This window comes from Mobula hypostoma, chromosome 12 (genome assembly GCF_963921235.1).
Source record: "Mobula hypostoma chromosome 12, sMobHyp1.1, whole genome shotgun sequence".
NCBI lineage: Eukaryota > Metazoa > Chordata > Chondrichthyes > Myliobatiformes > Myliobatidae > Mobula > Mobula hypostoma.
Window position 1 is genome coordinate 42949231 of NC_086108.1, and position 24143 is coordinate 42973373.

The following is a 24143-nucleotide window of genomic DNA, read 5'->3' on the forward strand; positions in this document are numbered from 1 at the left end:
AAGAGCGGAGACGGTGAATCGCGCTCATTGGTCTCGTAGCGCGTCTAGAGATTAGTTGCTGGTGAAAATAATGCTTTTGTATGTTGTTAATGGTCTACAGATTCTTGGTAATACCTTTTTTTATGTTTCTGTTGTTACCTTTTTATCACCTTATGTATAATTCATGGCAGAAGATCGGCATCCTTTTGTTAAGTAGAGTAGCTACTAAAAAGTTGAGCAGAAAATTTGTAGGTAATATAATGTCAGACATATCGAATGTGAAATAAAATGTGACTGCTGTATCCGATCGAAATTCGTTCACTTTTGGTTTCACACAAAGCTTATTGGTTGCATATTTGTAGTATTTTCTGAATGTGTCGTTGTGGGGCTTAGGCAAGTGTTTCTTTCCATAGTAACTTAATTTCTGTTTTTTTAAATTCTAAGATTTGTTCGAACTCTTGGTATTGTGAGATCGGTTATAAGACTTCATACCAAGCGATGTAGAATATTCCTTCTGTATTGTTGAGTAGGATTTTTCCTTTATTTTAGACTTTTTCTAGCCTTATCAGTCGTCAGTGTGTTCAATTGTTAAAGCTGTTAAAATAGAACTAGCACAATTAGCACGAATCTGTTTGTCAGGTGAATTAAGTATAGGTTGTCATATTTGGGGAGAATATCAGGATCGTTAATGTGCAGTGATGGAATGATACAGAGTCTTGATCTCATCTAAATTAAAACTTTGGTTGTTAATGGTTAAATTGTGTTTTCTGAGGTCAACTGATTTTTAGAATTTCTTTGTATTTATCAAAGTATGGGTTTTTTGTTCTATTGTTTCTCAAGTATTACTAAAATATTTTTCTTTGTGATAGTGTTGCTGTTGTTTGTCTATATTACAAAAATGTCTATAGTAAACCTCTGATAGTCTGATGGATTTGACGCTGTTTTGGCAAATTTTCTGGATATTGGATGATATTTTGTCATAAAATACACTTTCAATTTACTTTAAATTTATTACACAGTATTATAATAAATCTAGTAGTCAGTTGAAATGTGGTTAGCATCTGTTACCTTCTGAGTAAATGCTGTGTTGTCATTTCTGATTAGTTGAGTAATGAATCATCTGAATCTTGCTGTACTTCGCAAGTATGCCAAGCAGTTTGATATACAGTGAACTATAAATGCAAGAATGTGTATCGAGAAGTGTTAATATGAGACTTTTCATAATAATTGTATTGACTTTCACAGCCCTGTGTACAACAGTATAACTATCCAAGTAGGCCTATTGTCTCTACCTCTTCCTACTCCTGCCCTGCTGAACTCGTCCCCTCATACCTCAATACCATAGTAACTTGGTTCAGTCCCTTCCCACCTACATCTCCAGCACTTCTCAGGCTCTCAATCTGCCCAGTAACCTTCAATTCCCTAACCCAGACCACCTCATTTTCACCATGAATGGGTAGTCCCTGTATACTTCTATTCCCCCATCAAGAAGGCCTCAAAGCTGTCTGCTTATTTCTTAAAAGGGCCAACCAATTCCCCTCCACCACTACCCTCTTCCATGTAGTAGAACTGGTCCTTGCCCTCAACAATTTTTCCATTGGCTTCTCCCATTTTCTTCAGAATCAAGGGGTAGCCCTGGGCCCCAGCTATGCCTGGCTCTTTGTTGGCTACGTAGAACAGTCCGCATTCGAAGCCTTCCCCAGGAATACTTAACTCTTCCTCCGCTCAATTGACAAATGCATTGGCGCTGCTACTTGCACCCATGCTGAGCTCGTCAATTTCATCAACTTTGCCTCTAACTTCCACACTGCCCTTAAATTCACTTAGTTCATTTCTGACACCTCCCTCCCCTTTCTCAATCTGTCTACATTCCTGGAGACAAACTGTCAACCGCCATCTTTTATAGACCTACCGATTCCCATGGGTATCTTTACCATACCTCTTCCCACCCAGCATCCTGCAAAAATTATATTCCCTTTTCCCCATTCCTTCATTGCAGCCACATCTGTTTGCAGGATGTGTTTATCTTTTCCAGGACATCAGAGATGTCTTCCTTCAAAGTATGGGGTTTCCCTTACTCCACTATTGATGCTGCCCTTACCTGCATCTCCTCCATTTCCTAAACATCTGCATTCACCCCATCTTCCTGCCGCCTTAACAGGGATAGAGTTCCTCTTGTCCTTGCCCACTACCACATCAGCCTCTACATGCAACACGTCATCCTCCACAACTTCCTCCATCTCCAAAGGGATCCCACCACTAAACGTATCTTTACATCCCCGTTCACTTTCTACAATGATCGCTCCCTCTGCAATTCCCTTATCCATTCATTCCCCCCCCCCATCTCCCTCCTCGCCCTTGTCCCTGCAAGCGACCTAAGTGCTACACCTGCCCATTCACCTCCTCCCTCACCTCCATCCAGGGCCCCAAACAGTCCTTCCAGGTGTGGCAACAATTCGCCTGCAAATCTGCTGGGATAATCTATTGTGTCTGACACTCCCAATGCGGCCTTATCTTCATCAGTGAGACATGTCATAAATTAGGAGGCGGCTTCATCAACCACCTCCACTCCATCCACCAAGAGCAGAACTTCCTGGTAGACAAACATTTTAGTTCCCATTCTCATTCTTGATCTGACATGGTCCATGGCTTCGTCTTGTGCCAAGGGGAGGCCACCCGTGGTGGAGGAGCAACACCTTGTATCTTGTTCTGGTGGCCACCAATCTGATGGCATGAATAGATTTCTCCTTCTGGTTTAAAAAAAAATGCCCCTCCCTGTCCCCTCTTCTATTCCCTGCTCTGTCCTTTCACCCCTTCTAATCTGCCTATTACTACTCCCTGTGTCCCCTCCTCTTTCCCTTTCTCTTACGGTCCACTCTCTTCTCCTATCCTTCTTTTCTAGCCCTTTATCTTTCCCACCCACTTACCTATCACCTTTTCTCTAGCCTCCTTCCCCTTTCTCTTCGCACCCCCCCCCCACTTTTTTATTATGGCATCTTGTCCCTTCCTTTTCAGACCTTAAGAAGGGTCTCTGCCCAAAACGTTGACTGTTTATTCATTTCTATGGATGCTGCCTGACCTTCTGAGTTCTTCCAGCATGTTGTGTGTGTTACGTAGATGTCTTTTATCCATTATACAGAGCCCTAGTGAGACTACATCTGGAAGATTTTTGTTGGGTCATTATTCTGCAAATAAATCGTTCAGTTTTCCACCAACATCGTTTGCTTGTGGTAAATTCAGAAAAGTTGATGACTTTCCAGTAGAGGTTCTTGATGTTATCTCTAAAGATACTATCAAGAAGCTAGTTCCGAAGATGACAATTGGGCATAAAAATTTGCTACTACTCTGTATGATATTTGTTTTTAAATGCCCTTGGTAGTTGAAGGATGCAAATTTGTCAAGCAGCAGTCTCCTTCATTTTCCTTTTCTGAATTTTGCAATACTGAAGTTTTGAAATTTTTAGATTTTTTTAAAACTGTATAACGCAGCAACATGTGGGAATGAGAGAAAGTAGTCTTTGGACTGGGAAGTGTAGATGGTGGAAATGACAATAGCTAGTTTGCTCCTTAATTCAGTACCCTTTGTTTCAAATGTGAGGTACTATTGTGTGAGTATTCTTGATAGTCTCAAAGGGCTACCTTTTGGAAAAATGTGTATCTACTTTTGTAATCAAATGCTCTTGTAAAGGGCCAACATATTTTTTGAATGTGTAATAACATGCATACACATGAAGCAAGCCTTCTGTGACTTGTGTAGAAATATGCCCGGGTCATTCTGTGCACTAATAACTTTCAGTCTCACCATGGTTTCAAAAAAACAGCTCTTAATTTGTTTTCTTGCAAAGTGGTAACATTGCTTTTTTTTCTACATTTGATTTCATCTGTCAACAGACATCCCACCTCTCCTGGAAGTTCCGGGAGTCTCCCGCATATTAATAGTGGCTCCCTGTTGCCCGCAAATTATATACAATATCATGGAAATCAATTTTTTTGAGAGCGAGCAAGTGAGAGGCAGAAAGCAAGAGAGAGCGCGAGAGCTTCCATGAGAGAGAGAGAGAGAAAGCGCAAGAGAGAAAATAAGCAAGTGTGCGAGAGAGTCCGCGAGCGAGAGAGAGAGCACGAGAGCGACCACGAGCGAGAGCGTGCCATGGCAGAGTGTTCCAAAAAAAGAAAATAGAAAACGTACGTCACCCCAGACTACCCTAAAGTGTACCCCTGCCTAATAGGGGTCAAAAATAATGACAGTGTTGCTCGCTGCGCTGTTTGCAACAGTGAGTTTTCCATTGCCCATGGTGGGTTAAAATGTAAAAGACGTTGAGGTGAGTTCAACGGGTGTCATTCGTTCATTAGCATAGCTAACGTTATTTAAACTAGCTGGATAGCTACTAAGGAGCTACTCTATTGCAGACATCCCACCTCTCCCAGAAGTTCCAGGAGTCTCCAGCAAATTGATGGTGCTACCTCCCTGAAATGAGTTTTTGCAGGGTGGGATGTCTTGCATTTTAACTTAGTCTGTATATATTTTCCTCACAAATGACATAGGTATTACCTTTGTTATAAGCTTTAGGCTTGGCTCAGTTATTGAAGAACCAAATTCAATTAAGCTATTCCAACTGATTAAAAGATGAATATAGAAAAAATTGTTCTCAATAAAAAATGTGATCTGGGCATTTCCATATTTTTCAGTCTTTGTAACTATTGCTGATGATATTTAGGTAGGAACCAGCAAAATACTGTACCATTTTTGGTTTTTAGGGCATAGTGGCTAATTTCGATGTCTCTAATATAAACTCAGCAAGACTGACAAATTTGCAGATCAGTTTTGATTCATGAGCTTCTACTGTGTTTGCTTTCCAAAGTCAGGAGAAACAAAATCACATCTATGAAAGTTGGAACTCGGAGCGATATATATTAGAAAAAGTGCAATCCTTTCAAATACCTGGTTTAAGACCAAGTGCTTGCAGGAGTTTGAGCCAGGTTAATTTCTATGCTCTGAAACCTGGGCTAGAGATTGGAAAATTCAAGTTGAAATATTATTGTCATTCAACCATACAGTTGTATACAGCTAAATAAAATATTGTTCCTCTGGGCCATGGTGCAAAACACAGTGCATATAAACACAGTGTGTATATATATATATATATACACAATCCAACACATACAGTCATAACATAATAGCACAAGTCCTTGCCGTGGCCTGAAGGTTGATGTACAGTGCAAGATGCTTGTTTATGTAAGGCAATATAATGCTACTGATACTATATAATACGTAAAACAAGCTGTAGTGTAAGTATTTGAAGCAGCAGCAATAAAAGATGAGCAGTGACAGATGCTGGATGAGGGTGTCTGTGAGTTGGGAAGTGAGGGACGTTGAGGGACGTGGCAGTATAGCAGTCAGACAGGATGCATGTGTGCAGTTTTGGGCGGCAGCAGGATGTTAAGAAGTCTAAATAATGATTTGAATACATCCACCATAGTATCCAGGGAAGTTAAATTTGTTTTATTTTGATATGTAGATATTGTATTGCTACAATAAAGAAAAGCCCATAGGAAAAATTCTAGCATGGATAAAGCAGTGGCTGATTGGCAAGAGGCAAAGAGTGGGAATAAAGGGAGCCTTTACTGGTGGGCTGCTGGTGACTAGTGGTCTTCTACAGGGATCTGTGTTGGGACCGATTCGTTTTACGTTATATGTCAATGATTTGGATGATGGAACAGATGGCTTTGTTGGAAAGTTTGTAGATGATTTGAAGATAGTTGGAGGGGCAGATAGTTTTGTGGAAATAGGGTGGTTACAGAAGGACTTAGATTAGGAGAATGGGCGAAGAAGTGGCAGATGGGATACAGTGCCAGAAAGTATATGGTGATGCACTTTGATAGAAGAAATGAAAGGGTTGACTATTTTCTAAATGGAGAGAAGATACAAGAATCTGAGCTGCTAAGGGACTTGGGAGTCCTTGTGCAGGATTCCTGACAGGTTAATTTGCTGGTTTAGGCTGTGGTGAGGAATGCAAATGCAATGTTACCTTTCATTTCAAGAGGACTAGAATATAAAAGCAAGGATGTAACGTTGAAACTTTATAAAGCATTGGTTAAGCCTTGGTTGGAGTATTTTGAATAGTTTTGAGTCCTTGTTTTAGAAAGGATACTTTATACCAAGCAATTGATATTAGAATGTACAATCATCACAGCGATATTTGATTCTGCGCTTCACACTCCCTGGATTACAAATCAATAGTAAATATTAAAAATTTAAATTATAAATCTTAAGTAGAAAATAGAAAAATGGAAAGTAAGGTAGTGCAAAAAAACCGAGAGGCAAGTTCGGATATTTGGAGGGTACGACCCAGATCCGGGTCAGGATCCGTTCAGGAGTCTTATCACAGTTGGAAAGAAGCTGTTCCCAAATCTGGCCGTACGAGTCTTCAGGCTCCTGACCCTTCTCCTGGAGGGAAGAGGGATGAAAAGTGTGTTGGCTGGGGGGCGGGGGGTCGTGTCCTTGATTATCCTGGCGGTGTAAACTGAGTCCAAGGACGGAAGATTGATTTGTGTGATGTGCTGCACCGTGTTCATGATCTTCTGCAGCTTCTTCCGGTCTTTGACAGGACAACTTCCATACCAGGTTGTGATGCACCCTAGAAGAATGCTTTCTACAGTGCATCTATAAAAATTAGTGAGGGTTTTAGGGGACAGGCCAAATTTCTTTAGTTTTCTCAGGAAGTAAAGGCACTGGTGGGCCTTCTTGGCAGTGGACTCTGCTTGGTTGGACCAAGTCAGGTCATTTGTGATATTGACCCCGAGGAACTTAAAGCTTTTGACCTGTTCCACTTGCGCACCACCGATGTAAATTGGGTCATGCAGTCCGCTATTCCTTCTGAAGTCAACAACCAATTCCTTCGTCTTGCTGACGTTGAGGGATACCTTATTTTCTATGCACCATGTCACCAGGTTCTTAATTTCCTCTCTGTACTCAAACTCATCATTACCCGAGATACGGCCTACAATTGCTGTGTCGTCAGCAAACTTATATATTGAGTTTGATGGAAACTTGGCTACACAATCATGGGTGTACAGTGAGTACAGCAGGGGGCTGAGTACACAGCCTTGTGGGGCACCAGTGCTCAGAGTGATTGTAGAGGAGAGCTTATCCCCTATTTTTACAGCCTGGGTCCTGTCTGTGAGGAAGTTGAAGATCCAGCTGCAGATCTGAGTGCTAAGGCCCAGGTTCCGGAGCTTAGGATTCAGTTTATTTGAAATGATGGTATTAGAGGCAGAGCTGTAGTCAATGAAAAGGAGCTTTACGTATGTGTCTTTATTCTCCAGGTGTTCTAAGGAGGAATGTAGGGCCAGAGAGATGGCATCTGCCATTGACCTGTTGCTCCGGTAGGCGAATTGCAAAGCGTCGAGGTTGACTGGTAGGCTGTGGTTGATGTGTGCCATAACCAATCGCTCAAAGCACTTCACAGAAATTGATGTCAGAGCCACAGGTCGATAGTCATTCAGGCGTGCCACCTTGCCTTCTTCGGCACTGGGATTATCGTTGCCTTTTTAAAACGAGGGGATCTAAGACTGAAGCAAGGAGCAGTTGAAGATGTCAGCAGACACTCCAGCTAGCTCGCTTGCACAGGCCCAGAGAACCCGTCCCGAGACGCCATCTGGGCCTGTCGCCTTCCTTGGATTTACCTTCAGGAAGGCCCTTCTGATGTCCTCCTCGGTCATGATGAATCTCGATGCCACCATGTCCGGTTCATCTGGAGGGAGCAGGACGCTCCTCTTCTGTTCGAATCTTGCGTAGAATACGTTAAGTTCGTCAGGAAGAGAAACGCCGCAGCTGTTGATATTCCCAGCCTTTTCTTTGCGCCCAGTGATCTCATTTAGACCCTGCCATAGTCTACTGGCATCCCCCTGGTTAGCCTGGGCTTCCAACTCAGCTCGATATTGCCTCTTGGCGCCCTTAATGGCTTTCCGGAGTTCACGCCTGGATTCCGTGTAGCGACTGGTATCCCCGGACCTGAAAGCCTCAGCTCTAGCCTTTAAAAGGGACTTGACCTCATAATTCATCCAAGGTTTCCAGTTAGGGAATACCCGGATCCCTAAGGATGTGCTGAAACTGGAGAGGGTTCAAAGGAAGTTCGCAAAAATGGTTCCAGGATTGAATAGCTTGTCATAGAAGGGCTTTTGATAGTTCTAGGCCTGAATTCACTAGAATTCTGCAGAATGAGGGGTGACCGCATTGAAATTTAACGAATGGTGAAAAGCCTTGATAGAGTGGATGTGGAGAAGATTTTTTTCCTGTGGTGGGAGAGTCTAGGATCAGAGGACAGCCTCAGAATAGAGGGGCATCCTTTTAGAATGGAGATGAGGAGGCATTTCTTTAGTCAGAGAGTAGTGACTCTGTGGAATTCTTTGCCACAGGCATCTGTGAAGACCAAGTATTTATGTATATATAAGGCAGAGGTTGATTGATTCTTGATTGGCCAGGGCATGAAGGGATATGGGGAGAAGGCAGGAGATTGGGGCTGAGAGGAAAATTGAATCGGCTGTGATGAAATGGCAGAGCGAACTCAATGGGCCAAATGGCCTAATCCTGTACCTATATCTTATGGTCTTAAGACAGCCAGATTGAAGTAAAAGATCAAGTTTCAGTGCAGGGCAGGGAAATCTTAGTACAGGTCATCATGTACAGTTAGCAGAGATATCCATAAACTCTCCTTTTAGCCATAAGTTTGAAAATGCATAAACATCACTGTGGTAACCCCATGCTTCCATATTATTGTAATAAATTACACCAAAAGCACAAGTCTGATTAAAGAAGTCCTCTCCAGTTTTAATAGATGTACCACAGAAAGCATCCTATCCAGATGTTTTTCAGCTTGGTACGGCAACTGCTCTGCCCATGATCGCAAGAAACCACAAATTTGTTGACACAGCTCAGCTCAACACCCGATGAAAGCCAGCATCTTCTGCATGGACTCTGCTAATACTTGATGCTGCTTCAGTAAAGTGGCCAATCTAATCAAAAAAAGCGCACACCCTCCCTGAGCGCAGAAGATACAAAAGCCTGAACGCACGTATTATAGGGCTCAAGCCCAGCTTCTACCTTGTTGTACAGTAAGGTAGACCCTTGACCATGCTATCTACCTCTTCATGGCCTTGCACCTCATTGCCTGCCTGCAGTGCACTTTCTCTGTAACTGCAATACTTTGTTCTGCACTCTGGTATTGTTTTTCCCCTTGTACTATCTTGATGTAGTGATATAATGAAATTCTGTATGGATGGCATGCAAAAGTTTTTCACTGTATGTTGATACAAGTGGCAATAATAGACCTAGTCATTCATCTATTTATTACTGAAAATGGAGAGAAAGGCCTACTCAAGACAATGAACACATCAGACCTTTGATTTGCTATTGTGTGAACTTGTTGGCATGCAGGGGTGCCCATAGTTTGGCCATTCTTAGTCTAGCTTGTAGTGGATGTCAGGTATTCTGTTACAAAGTGATGGGGAGGGGTATTTTGGCGGCTCATATAAAGAATGGTATATTTGTACTGAATCCAATTATCAGCCAAGATTTTGTGCTCTGATTTCTGTACTTCATTTTTAATCCCACATTTATTTCATTTGCAAGTCCCACCAGTAAGCCATGGTTGATATTCTTATAAAGAGCTTTTTTTTTGTTCTTTATGTTTCCTGCTTTGTTTACAGGGCCCATACAAGGCACTTGTCACCAGAACTTGTGATCAAAATACCATACTTGTGCTGATTTGTCTCAGCATCTTAACAAATAAGTGACATAAAATTATTACTGGAAATGCATTTATGTGGAAGAGGAAAACAGTTAATATTTCAGGTCAATGAAATTTTATTTGAACTGCAACATAATCTCCCCTTCTATTATGCAGAAGCTTGATTGTCATAGATACATCAGGTATTGGCTCGTGCATGTCTCTAACATTGGTATAGACTTTCACAACTGTAATCTCCATTGTTCCTGTTAACTCTTAATGTTTTAGCTGAACTAAGTATGTGTTTGAGATGGAGAGCTGCACTACCTTGCAAGGGATTGAAAAGGCCATAGGCCAATGTAAGAACAAGTAATATGGAGCAAACTGTATCCCATCAAAGTTCCAAAATCTGGCAGTTGGGAACCTCTGTCATGAATTTACATTCAAATCTCCCCATGCGGAGTGGGAAAACATGCCAATAGGCCTCAGCAGACATAATAATTGTGACCATCTGTAAGAACATAAACTACCCTCAGGTCTCCATGTTGCATGTGATAGCAAATTAAACAAAAGCATCCTCTTCAGCTGCTTTCTCACAGTGCCCAAAGAGCTGCTTGTCAAATTGTAGTCTGAATTTTGTATCTAGTTACAATAGAAATGATCTTTGCAGCAGATGAATGCTGAGAAAAATGTAGCTTGCACCATTAACTGCTTATGTACACTTAGAGGTCACTTTATTAAGTACATCTGCTCATTAATGCAAATAACTAATAGGCCAAACGTGTGGCAGCAACTTGATGCATCTAAAGCATGCTGGCATGGTCAAGAGATCCTATTGTTCAAACCAAACATCACATTGGGGAAGAAAGTGACTTTGACTGTGAAATGATTGTTCATATCAGACATGGTAGTTTGAGTATCTTAGAAACTGCTGATCTCTGGGAAATTCTCACACAATGGTCACTAGAGCTTACAGAGAATGGTGCAAAAAAAACAAAATGCATCCAGTCAGTGGCAATCCTGTGGGTGAAAATCTCTGCTAGTGAGAGAGGAGCATCAGAGGTGAATGGCCAGACTGGTTCAAGCTGACAGGAAGGTGCCTGTAACTAAAAAAAATGGTTTTAAAATAGAGTGCAGAAGAGTATCTCTGATTGCACAACATGTCAAACCTTGAAGTGGATTGATTACAGCAGCAGAAGCCTGCTCTGGGTTTCACTCCTGGATGTAATAAAGTGGACACTGAGTGTATGTATTTTCTTTATTTTGTTTAAACTCCCAAAAGATTGTCTGTCAATTGATAAAGACTAGAGTCAAATCTGACAAGGATAATGTGTGCAAAAATTTGTGTCTATCTGAAGTCTGCTATGTGGTGGGATCCAAGCCCCTATTCTACCCAATGGTTTTACATCAAACTTGATATCAATGCAGAATGATGTTAAGCAAGGTTAATTGCTTAATGCTTTTCAGTTTACTGCACAATTGCACCTCACATCTAGCAAACTTTGTACTGGAGTGAATTAATCCAGAGCACAAACTGCTCTGCTTCCATCCCAGAATCAGTCATTTTGATTTCTGTCACTGATCTGCAATATGGAGAAGAACTGTATGGGTACACCAGTTTGGTGATGTGATGGTCTATGCATTGAAGTGTATGAAAGACTGTCTTGCCTTACAAAAAGAGTCCCATACCATTTGACCCTCTCACCTCTGACCTCTTTCATACACCCGCCACAATCAAGGCTGATTTTTAATGATGGAATTTGTTATTTCTTTTGGTATAGGGGTAAAGTCTTTGGCTGTCTCAAACTCCTCATCAAGGTCATAGTCTACCAGGCAGTGGTGGCCTCTATATACTGCTGAGATATTCAAACCTGGGGAGTTTACAACAGTTTTCTCCCCATCAGCTGTCAGAATAAACAACCACTATATAACAATAATAATAAAAGCAGAAAATACTAGAAACACTCAGCAGCCCAGGCTGTAGCTGTGGCTTGATTTGCTTGTATTTCCAGCAGATGCAGTTTTTTTTAATGTGCAGAGTAATAAAATAGTCAGCTCTGATGGGTAGACCCTGTCGTTCGCAGGCTGACATCAAAGGTTCTCAAAACCAAATCACTACCCAAATCTCTTTCACAGCAAGAGATTAATTGCCAGTATATGGGGGTGGGGGAAATGTCTACATCCAATTCTTTGTTTTGTTACTTAAGCCCATCACCCTTATTACAGTATGGGCTGCCAGCAATAGCTTGCCAAAACCCCCTGCCCTGGCCAGTCTTCCCCTAAGTTTTTTCCACGTTTCAATAGGTACATTTAATGTCAGAGAAATGTATACAATATACATCCTGAAATTCTTTTTCTTCGCAAACATCCACAAATAGAGGAGTGCCCCAAAGATTGAATGACAAATGTTGGAACCCCAAATCACAACCCCCCCAGCTTTCCCGCTGCATGCACAAGCAGCAGCAAAGCAATGCCCCCCTCCCACCGAGCACTCAAGCATGCAGCATAACATCAATAAAGACACAAACTTGCAGTTAATACTCGTTCACCCAGTAATTCGACATACCACAGGCTCTCTCTCTCTCCCTAATAAAGGAAAAAGAGGTGTCCCCATTTCACAGCGAGAGGGGAGACATTACAAACAACTCACTGATTTATGATGTTAAAAGTCTGTTGCATGGCTTTTTCCAAGCTCTGCACCCAGAGAGTCCGCCCCAAAAAGGCTCGGATCTCTGGACACAGAGCCTACAGCAGCTAACCCGCCGCTGCTCCTGATGTGCCATGTTCTCCCACAACATATCTGTCAGGGGCACCAGCCTTGAATCAGCCCGTCTCCAGAGCCACCAAAATCCGGCACCCTGAAGGTGCACTAGTCTTCCGGCCACGTCCTTGGTGTAGCCCATCTTGGTGTATCCTCCTCCTCCTAGGGATGAGATCTTCAGACTTGCAGTTGGCATTTCTATAGCACTTTCTATGGAATGGGGTTGCTAGTACCTGGCCCAATCCTCCTTTCACAGCCAGGCTTGGGACCATTCATGGTGGAGGAGCCTCTCAATCGAGGTGATTTTTAAAGATAAAATTTCTGAGAAATTGTATAAGGGAGTTGCAAAATAATAGTCATAGTCATACTTTATTGATCCTGGAGGAAATTGGTTTTCGTTACAGTTGCACCATAAATAATTAAATAGTAATATGTGAATTATGCCAGGAAATAAGTCCAGGACCAGCCTATTGGCTCAGGGTGTCTGACCCTCCAAGGGAGGAGAAATAAGAACTGGATTGTTAGCTTGTTTGGATTGTACTATACACCCCCACCCCCCCAAACGAGAAACAAAGGAGCTAATGTGCTGAAAATTGCATTGATACAGTTGTCATAGTAAGGGATTTTAACTTTCCTAACATGAACTGGGATTGCCATTGTGCTAAAGGACCTAGATAGGATGGAATCTCCCAATCAGGGAGAGGGAAAAGCTTGACCTAGTCTTGGGAAATCTGGTAAGACATGTGACTAAAATATTAATGAGGAAACCACCAATCATAATTCTATCAGCATTCAATTAGTTATGGGAAGGGATAGATCTGGTCCACAAGTTAAAGTTCTAAACTGGAGCCAAGTAAATCTTGAGAGTATTAGACAGAAACTTGCAAAAAGTTGATTGGATTAGTTTGTTGCAGGAAAATGGATGTATGGCAAGTGATAAAGTTTTTAAAAGTGAAATTTGAAGGCTTCAAGATCTGCATGATCCTGTTTGAATGAGGGGCAAGGTTGGCAACCCAAGATGATGAGGGATATTGTTTTTGTCAGGATAAAGAATTAGGCATAGGTCAAGCACAGGGAGATGGTATCAAGTGAATCCTTGGAGTAGTATGGGAGATGCAGAATTAAGCAGAAGGATATCTGAAGGTAAAAAGGAGGCATGAGATAGCTTTGGGAGAGAAGATTGTGGAGATATTATTTATATAAAACTGTAAAAAAAAAAATTAACTATAGAGGGAATAGAGCTCTAACAAAGATATCTTTGCATGGAGCTGCAAGAGATGGCTTAGGTCCTTGAGTAGTATTTCTCCTGTGCTTTTACCATGCAGAAAGACCTGAAGACTTTGGTTAGTTCTTGAGTTAGTTAAATGGGGGTGTCTTGGGGTAGTTTGCAGTGTAACAGAAGAGCTGCTGGACATCTTAAAGCATCTGGCGATAGATCATTCTCAAGGGACTGATCAAGTATATCCAAGAACACTGGAAATTGGAGAAGAAATTGTCAATGGTGATGGATGAAGTGTTGGAAGCCCAGAGGGTGGCTAATGTTGTGCCTTTAACAAGGGCAAGAAAAGCCTGGGAACTATAGACAGGTTAGCCTAATTTGTGATAGGTAAATTACTCACGAGAATTCTGGAGGATAAGATTCTACAAGCATTAGGAAAGATGAGGGGTAGTCAGTACAGTGTGGTGTATGGAAGGTGATTTCTCATGAATGTGAGTTTTTTGAAGAAATAGCTGAAAAGGCTGATACAGGGCAGTGTGGTAGTTTTGGTCTATATTGGACTTCAGTAGGCCTGTAAGGTTCCAGATGGTTTGCTTCTCTGGGATGTTAGATTGCACAGGATTTAGGGAGAGCTAGCTAACTGCACACAGAATTGACTTGATAGTACGAAGCAGAGGTGGAAAGTTGTTTTTTTGGCTGGAGGCCTTTGATTAGAGGTGTTCCCTGGGGGTTGATGTTACACCCATTGCTATCAATGATTTGGATGGCACTCAACAAGGTATGGTTAGTAAATTGGCAAATTACACTAAATAGTGGCATTGTTGTAGGAGTACAGGGAGATCGTGAATAACTGGGTAAATGGGCTAAGTAATGGCAAATAGTTTCATTGGGGTAAATGCACAATATTCCATTTGGGGAGACAATTCAGGGTGGAATATTCATAGTGAACAGTAGGGCCACAGGGATTATTGTTGAACAGGGGGAACAAGGAGTATGAGTACATGGTAGCCTGCAAGTGATGTCACAGGTAGACAGGGTGGTGAAGAAGGGTTTGGCTCAATAGATCATTGAGTATAAACGTTGGGATGTTATGTGCAGTTGTACAAGATGTTGGTAAGGCTGCATTTGGAATATTGTTCTTTTTTATTATCAGGGTAAAGTAACAATGCCACTAAGCTGGAAAGAGTGCAGAGGATATTTACGAGGATGTTGCTGAGAATTGAGGAAATGAGTTATGAAGACTTTGAGAGGATTGGGACTTTTTTCATTGGAGCATAGGAAAACAAGGGGTGATCTTACAGAAGTTGTGTAAAATCATGAGAGGCATAGCTAGGGTTGATGTGCACTGATTTCACCCCCCACCCGCCCCCATCCAGGTCTGTAGATTCAAGACCTAGAGGGCATAGGTTTAAGGTGAGAAGGAAGAGATTTAATAGGAATCTGAGAGACAAGTTTTTTTTTAAAACCATTGGTATATGGAATGAGCTGCCAGAGGAAGTGATTAAGGCAAGTAATTTTACATTTTTAAAAAGTACTTCGATGGTGCTATAATTTGTAACTCTAAAGCATAAAAAAAACACGAATTGAAAGGAAAACAAGGGAGCCGGAGGTTAACTGTGTACACTGGTTTTTACTTTAAGTGAGATGCATGTGAATGATGTATGCAATTCAATTATTTTTACATGTAACCCATAATGAATATTTAAATGAACATGTATACTTAAACAATATATTTACAATATTACTCAAATACTATTGAAATATTAAATACACAACAGACAGGTGCAGGGATAGGAAAGTTTTTTTAAAAAAATTGTCCAAACGTGGACAAATGAGACCAGTCAAGATGAGAATCTTGGTCCACTAATCCCAGATATATGTCACCGACTGACCATCCATGGCTTGTATCTCCTTAAAAATGAAGAATGAAGATGGGCACTGAGAACCTCCAGTAGCTTCAATAAACATGAACCCAGTTAAAAGGCGAGAAGGAACGCCCAGGGGGTAGGCGTGGACTGAAGCAGCGAGAAGTATAAGCAGAAAGGGTGGGGGCTTGTTTCAACTGTGTCCACAATTCTCTACAGTTTCTTACTGTCAATGGCAGTGTTGGTGCCATATCAAGCCATAATGCATTCAAATAGGATGTTTTTCTACAGTCCATTCTTAAAAATTGATAAGGGTTGCTACGGACATGCCACTATTTCTTTAGCCCCCTGAGGAAGTAAGACATTCGTGAGCTGGCTGTGGCATGTTTGTGGTTGATGATCCTAGGAACGTAAAGCTCTCAACCTCACCATCAGGTTTTCCATTGGCTGCACCAGGCACCCTGAACCCCACTGAAGTGGTGTGGAAGCAGGTTGGCCTTTACCCAACGGATAGCATAAGACAATTTCATCTTTGACTACGTCTGACAGATATCCCGTACCCTTAAAAAGCTGCACGCCTTGGACTTGTTACGTTTCCCTAAAGTTGTTGTTTATTGTCCACGGAAAAAAAAGATACCACATTAGTATTTTACTGAAGATCTGCACTGGCTGCAACTTGCTGGTTTGGACCGAGTTGGTTGTTCTGAAGGTGATGGGGGGTTCTCGCGAGAGTCGGGGCAAGTGTCACTGCAGGAGAACCGCGGCCATTACTGAGAGAGGGGCTTGCAGGTAAGTGGGCTGGGCTGGGCCGGGCCGGGACGGGGGGTAAGATTTCCGTAGATCCGCAGACATTGCCAGGGATGCTGCCAAGGGACACCGGGGTAATCTGTGGCCACAAATGGAAATTCTCATTGGGCGCTGTGAACTACAACCCCCATCGTACATTGCGGCAGAAGTGCCCTTCGTTGAGGCGGGTCTTTGCTTTGCGAACCGAGCGGAGGTGTGAGTTCAGCGGCCGGACCTCGTCTCCTTGCACGTAAAGTATGTGTTCACCGTCATCCCTGTCTGTCTCAGTTATGTTGACTGAACACGCAGATAGTTAACAGACTATTGCTGAGCCAAAAATATATTTGCATAATGTATTATCAGGGAAGCGGGTCCCACCGCTCAACCAGTCCACATTGAGGTGTCTGGTCTTTTCGAATTGTTTCAAGCCTATCTTTGTATCAGCGTAACCGTCTCTTTCCCGCGACAACTTAACTGCCTCTGTTAGTGAATTCTTCTGGACTCTGTCTCCTGATCACTTGTATTGGTGACCTCGAGTTATATGCTGTTCCTCGCAAGAGGAAATGTTCTCTACGTGCACTTCACCAAATCCTTCACAATTTTGACATCCTATGAGGTCATCCCTCAGCCTTTTCTCGAGAAAGAAAAAAACTTTATCTGTTCGTCTTATCCGGGCATGTATGTATGTATAGTTTTGGTTTAATTCTCGTAAACCTTTTCTCTAATCTCCGTCCATATCTCTTACATTCAAGTAACCTCTTTCATTTTCTCAAGAAATCACCAAGTAGTTTACAGTCAATGGTGAACTTTTTTGTGTCGTATTGGAAACTAGTCAGCCTCAGTTGTGCAATACAAGTATTAATAGAAAATAGAGCAATGATGTTTTGGTATTATCTGAGGGATAACTTGACTAAAACACCTGGGATAATCCCCTTCGCTCGTAGTTCCAATTAATCATTTGTTCCCATCTAAAATTGCAAATACGGACTTCATTTTAAATGTCTTCGCGGTGTATCATTCTCTCTGCAGCGGGCTAGAACTTCTCCACAGATTTTTGACATCTGATTTCTGGAGTTTGAACTTGTACTTTTTGGATTTGGGTATAGATGTGATGACGATCTGAGCCAGAGATTACAAAATAGATTTTGGCACAGTGAAGGTCAGATCATAACCTGAACTGAGCAGAAGCACGGGGAGAACAAAAAAAGAGGATGCAATGTGGAGTGGAAACAATATAACAAGAGTGGATCAATAGTCAGATTATAACCTGTAGAATAAGAGTAATTAATGTGGTTCAGAAAATGTGATTTTCTTTGTTTGGGGTGTCTATTTTGAGAATGTGATGAAATTGACGAGTTAAGCAAGGACGTTATTAAGTAACGTTCCTTATCCTTTTTGAATATTACCTTGTATGTTTGCCATTTTTGCATATTAAAACCTGACGTCAAATTGTGATGCAGTGAAGATCAAATGTAAAATCATAAGTAATATGCTGTCCAATTTTGTGCCTGATGAAAGGCCATTAACTTGGTGTCATCTTGCATGTGCAGTTTTATCCAAGATAACTATTGTATCTATTACGCCTTGTTGTAATTGATGAGCAAGCCACCTTTAAAAGTTTTCGACAGAAAATTGTTGGGAACTTGCTTTCAATTACCACAGTGTGCCGCATCCATCTAATGGGATTCCTTGTTCATGTAACATTAAATTTTCAGATTGAGTGTGCTCGCCAGTGTGTCAATATAAGTCCTTTGACAATTGTTCTTTTTAATCAATTTTTTAAAAATTTGTATTTGCATAATGCAAGTTTAAGCTGTTTGCATGCGACAGTGGCCACACACCAGACAACGCCTTCCATAGGGCGGCCAAACTGGGTGAGAGCAGCCATCAGGGTTTTTTAACCCTTGATGATTTAGGATTTGTCTACCCAAAGCATAAAAAGACTGGATTCAGCAAACTGCAGAGTAAACCATCAGCTTGTTCAACAGGCAGGAAGGAGTTTCCCAGCATGCATTGTGGAGTGGGAAGAGAACTGCAAGGCATGTAGATCACCCTGGTAATCTGCTGCATCCTGACCTGTCTCCAGTCGTCCTGACACTTGTCTTGCCAATGGATCCAGATAGACTGGGATGAGAGAGTGAAGTTGACAACCTGCGCAGCTCTCTCTCACTTTAATCAAACTCACGTGCATGTCACAACATCCAAATCCAAGTCTTGTCATGGGTGAGCGACGAAACAGCAGGTGAAGATACACTGGAAGCTGTAGCTGCGAACCTGCACGCAGGCGGCTCAGACCAACAAGTTGTTTTTCATTCGCCAGAATTGCAGTGTGGAACTCGGCAGCTACCTGAGTGACTGAACAGCCCTTTTCAGGACCACAGTGCTCACCTCTGTACTATGAGGAAGGGGCTAGAAAAGGTGCCCTAAACATTGTCTACTTCTCTCAACCCTGGTCAGAAAACCATGGCAGGCGGGGATCCCACTTCAGCAGTTGAAATCAAGAAATCAATCAATAGTGACACCACTCAGAATCAGCACATGGAACATGCGAACCTTAATAGACAATACCAAGTTTGACAGACCAGAGAGAAGAACTACTTGGTGGCAAGAGGACTGGAGAGCTACAAGATTGACATCATGGCTCTCTCCAAGACCTGCCTGGCCAAGGAAGGCGAACTGACAAAAGTGGGTAGCAGCTACACATTCTTCTGGAGTGGATGCAGCAGCACTGAACATTGTGAAACAGGAATCAGATTTGCTATCAGGAACCACCTTGTCCAAAAGCTTACCAGTCTGCCAAAAGGAGTCAACGATCATCTAATGACCATGCAACTACTCTGGGGAACAAATACAATGTCAGGCTGATCAGCAATGACCAACCCAGAGGAAGCCAAACACAAGTTTGATAGAGAGCTTGATTTCCTGATAGCAGTTGTACCAAGGTCAGGCAGACTCCATGTCTTTGGAGTTTTCAATGCTCGAGTTGGAAGCGACTTCAATACCTGGGATGGAGTCCTGGGGCACTATGGGGTAGGCGGATGCAGCATCGATGGCCTGCTGCTCCTGAAAACCTGTGTTATGCATGACTTGATCATCACCAACATGGTCTTCCACCTGCCAAACCATAACAAGACACTCGCTCTAAGCACTGGCGTCTGACTATGTCATCAATAGAAGATGTGACAGACATGATGTCAGAGTGACCAAAGCCATGTGTGATGCAGACTGCTGGACAGATCAGTGTCTGATTGTTTCCAAACTTAAAGTCCACATCCAACCCAAACAATGCCCTCAAGCAAGGAAATTTGCCAAGAAGCTCAACGTCAGCAAGCTGAAATCGGGTAGTACCGCAGACCAGCTGATTAAAAGCCTCCAGTCACAACTGGCTGATTTTCACCTTGGAGGGGATGTTGATGAAAACTGGGCTGCTTTCAGAGATCATGTTCACTCTGCTTCCTTCAAGATCCTCGGATATACAACAAGGAAGAACCAAGACCAATTTGATGAGAATAATGAGGAGATAAAAATTCACTTACAGGAAAAGCACAGGCTACGCATCGCCTAACAGAATGATCCTTCGTGCATCTCTAAGAAGACAGCATTTGCCATTACACGCAGAATAGTTCAAGCCAAACTCAAAGATACAAGACTCTTAGCTCTGCAAAAAGGCTGACGAGATTCAGGGCTACGCCAACAGATATAACTCAAAAAGATGTTTTGATACTATCAGAACACTGTATGGCCCTCAGCCTTCTAGGACCTCACCCCTCCTTAGTGCAGATGGCACCGCACTCTCCACTGAGAAGGCCAAGATTCAGGGCAGCTAGGCAGAGCACTTTGAATCTCTACTGAACAGACCATCCACCATAAATGAGAAAGCAATTGATCGTCTTGATCAAGTAGACATCAACCATGAGATGGTCTCTCTTCCCCAAGAAGAGGAAGTCAAGAAATTAATAGCCAGCTGTCAAGTGGCAAGGCTCCTGGAGCAGAAGCTATACCAGTGGAAGTCTACAAAACAGGTGGTCCACTCAAAACTAGCAAGCTGACGCAGCTCTTCTGGTCCTGGGAGAATGGTCGGATTCTACAAGAAATGAAGTATGGATCCATTGTACACCTGTAAGGGAACCCACCAAGCATGTGACAACCACAGAGGCATCTCTTCGCTCTCAGTAGCTGGGAAAATGTTAGACAGAGTCCTGCTAGACAGGCTAAATGCTCATCTGGAATGAGGTAATCTCTCAAAAAGTCAGTGCGGCTTCAGGAAAGGAAAAGGAACTATCAACATGATCTTTGTTGCAAGACAACTCAAGGAAAAATGTCAGGAGCAGAACAGACAGCTCTTCACTGCCTTTGTCAATCTTATCAAGGCCTTTGATACAGTGAGCCGAGAGGTGTCGAGAAGACAGAAGTCATGCAGCATGCAACCCCAGATCAACCCTACCTGGAGCCATCCATCTCGGTGAATGGCCAGTGGCTCCAGGCCGTTGACAAGTTCACAGATAGCCCTTCTCAAGAGGAGTTCACGTTGACGATGAGGTCAGCTGCAGTATTGCCAAGGCAAGTGCCAGTTTTGGGAGATGATGCGACACTGTCTGGGGCGCAAAGGAGTTACTCTGAGAAGACCAAGCTGAAAGTCTACCACACTACCCACTTCCTACCCACTCTCCTCCACATGTGCAAAATGTGGGGAGTGCACATGAGACCAGCACGTAGACTGAACCACTTCCACCTGTCATGCTGACAGAAGATTGTGAAGATCAATTGGCAAGACAGAATTCTTGACATGGAGGTGCTGTCTGCAGCTGACATGCCTACCATCCACACATTGCTGATGAGACAAAACGTCAGATGAGCAGGCCATGTCATCAAGATGTCAGATAATCACACACCCAATGAGTTCCTTGGGGAACTGTCCACAGGGAAGTGCTCTCCTGGTGGCCAGTGAAAATAATTCAAGGACAACATTCAGACTTCACTCAAGGTCCTTGAGATCGATCACACTTCTTGGGAACATGCAGCCTTGAATCACTCATCCTGGTGTAGCCTTCTCAATAAAGGTGGCACTAAAGCTGGAAATCTCAATGCAGAAGCAAAACGGAAACGACAACAGCAGAAAGAATGAGCACCAGGCACCTCAACTAAAGAACCTTCACTCGCTTGCCCCACGTGTGGGAGGTACTTCTTAGCCCAGATTGGACTCACCAGTCCTCTCCGGACACACAAATAACAAACACACCCGTTCAAGCGGTCCTCATCGTTCATGATGCACGAGCGCACGCACACGCACGATCCAGATAGCTGTGTAGATATGCGGTCTTTTTGGACTCTATGCTGAATGTCACAATTTCACATAGCTACCTGTCTCTGTCGGTCAGTGAGCTGGATGCGACATTAACTGTATTTGTCCCTGCACAGATGCTGCTCGTTTTTCATTTCAGTTACAGGTTATTTTTATCTCCACAACTGCTTCATTAATTTACCTGTTTATAATACACCATACAGATGAGTTATGATCAGTTAGCATTAATTTCCTCTCCATAAAGGAACTGATAACTACATCTGCATGAAGTGCATCCAGCTACAGCTCTTTGAAGAATGTTAGGGATCTTTGGTTTGTATGGGATAGTGGGGAGATAATTGATCAGAGTTACATGGAATTAGTCACCCTGAAGTTGCAGGAGGGGAGTTGCTGGGTGACTGTCAGGAGAAATGGAAATGTGAATAGGCAGTGCAGAGCACCTCTGTGGCCGCTCCCCCTATTCCCCTCAATTATAAGTAGGCCATTTTGGATACTGTTGTGGGGGATGACCTCTCGGGAACGCTGCGGAGACAGGATTACTGGCACTAAGCATAGGTCCGTGGTGCAGAAGGGAATGAGGGAGAAGAGGGGAGCAGTAGTGATAGGGGACTCAACAAAGCAAAAAAAATATAGTGGGAAGACATAGGATTGGGAAGCTTTTAAACCCAACAGAGAGCAACTATAAGAATCATTAGGAGAGAAAAGATGAGATATGAAAACAAGCTAGCAAACAATATCAAAGTCGAAAGTAAAAGCTTTTTCAAGTATGGGGGAAGAAGCAATAAGGGAGATGAGAGTGGATGTAGGACAGCTAGAAAATGAGGTCAAAAAAATAATAAAGGGGGCCAAGGAAATGGCAGATGAACTAAATGAGTACTTTCCATCATTCGTCATGGTGGAAGACACTAGCAATGTGCTAAATGTTGAAGAGTGTGAGGGAAGAGAAGTGAGTGCAATTACTATTTTTAGGGAAGAAGGTGCTCAAAAAGCTGAAAGACCTAGTGGTATATACGTCACCCGGACCAGATGAACTGTACCCTAGGGTTCTGAAAGAGGTAGCAGTAGGGATTGTAGAGGCATTAGTAATGATCTTTCAAAAACCATTGGATTCTGGCATGATGCCAGAGGACTGGAAATTGTAAATGTCACTCCACTCTAAGAGAAGAGGAAGGCAGCAGAAAGGAAATTATGGACCAGTTGCCTGACCTCAGTTGTTGGGAAGATGTTGAAGTCAATCGCTGAAGGATGAGTTTATGGAGTACTTGGTGACACAGGACAAGATGGGACAAAGTCAGCATGTTTCCTTAGGGGAAAATCTTGCCTGATGAACCCACTGGAATTCTTTGAGCAGATTACAAGTAGGATGGATAAAGGGGATGCAGTGGATGTTGTATATTTGGACCTTCAGCAGGCCTTTGACAAGGTGCCACACATGAGGCTGCTTACCAATTTAAGAACCCATGGTATTACAGGAAAGTTAATGGCACAGTTAGAGCAGTGGTCCCAACCTCTGGGCCGCGAAGCATGCAGGGGTGCAGTGGTAGCTGGGACGCACCCAGCACATCTTTAAGAAAAAACCTGAAATAAACAAGCTAATTAAATTAATTAATGCTAATTTAATTAGCTTGTTTATTTCAGCTTTTTTCTTAAAGTTGTGCTGGGTGCGTCCGGGCTACCACTGCACCCCTGCATGCTTCGTGGCCCGGAGGTTGGGGACCACTGGGTTAAAGCATTGACTGATTGGTAGGAGGCAGCGAGTGGGAATGAAAGGATCCTTTTCTGGTTTGCTGCCGGTGACTAGTGGTGTTTTGCAGGGGTTGGTGTTGGGAACACTTTTTTATGCTGCATGTCTGTGAGTTAGATGATGGAATAGGTGGTTTTGTTGCCAAGTTTGCAGATGATACGAAGATTGGTGGAAGGGCAGATAGTGTTGAGGAAACAGGTAGGCTGCAGCAGGACTTAGACAGATTAGGAGAATAGGCAAGAGAGTGGCAAATGAAATACAAAGATGGAAAATACATGGTCATGCACTTTGGTAGTGCAGATTATTTTCTAAATGGGGAGAAATTCCAAAAATCTGAGATGCAAAGGGACTTGGGAGCCCTTACGCAGAACACCCTAATGGTTAATGCAGTTAGAATCGGTGGTGAGGGAGAGAAGTACAGTGTTAGCGTTCATTTTAAAAGGTCTAGAATACAAGAGCAGGGATGTGATGCTGAGGCTTTATAAGGCACTCTTGAGGCCTCACTTTGAGTATTGTGGACAGTTTTGGGCTCCTCATCCAAGAGAAGATGTGATGGCATTGGAGAGGGTCCAGAGGAGGTTCACAAGGATGATTCCAGGAATGAAAGGGTTATCATACGAGCAATGTTTAATAGCTCTGGGTCTGTACTTGCTGGAATTTAGAAGGATGGGGGGGGCGGGGTTCTCACTGAAACCTCTCAAATATTGAAAGGCCTAGACAGAGTAGATATGGAAAAGATGTTTCCCGTGGGGGGAGGGGTGGG

At 42.8% G+C, this 24143-nt stretch overlaps 1 protein-coding gene across 4 annotated transcripts in view; it reads left to right on the top strand.

Annotated features, from left to right (window-relative positions):
* Positions 1-2: 2 nt before the first annotated feature.
* LOC134354731 (UDP-N-acetylglucosamine transporter-like) overlaps positions 3-24143 on the top strand; it is a 70651-nt gene continuing 46510 nt past the window's right edge. Inside the window, exon 1 of one of the 4 annotated variants that reach the window (XM_063063916.1) lies at positions 3-107. The gene's annotated coding sequence lies outside the window, so the exon portion shown is untranslated. Of the gene's footprint in view, positions 108-16312; positions 16338-16533; positions 16590-16784; positions 17017-24143 lie in introns of those variants that run through there. The other 3 variants (XM_063063919.1, XM_063063917.1, XM_063063918.1) reach the window with 3 other exon arrangements.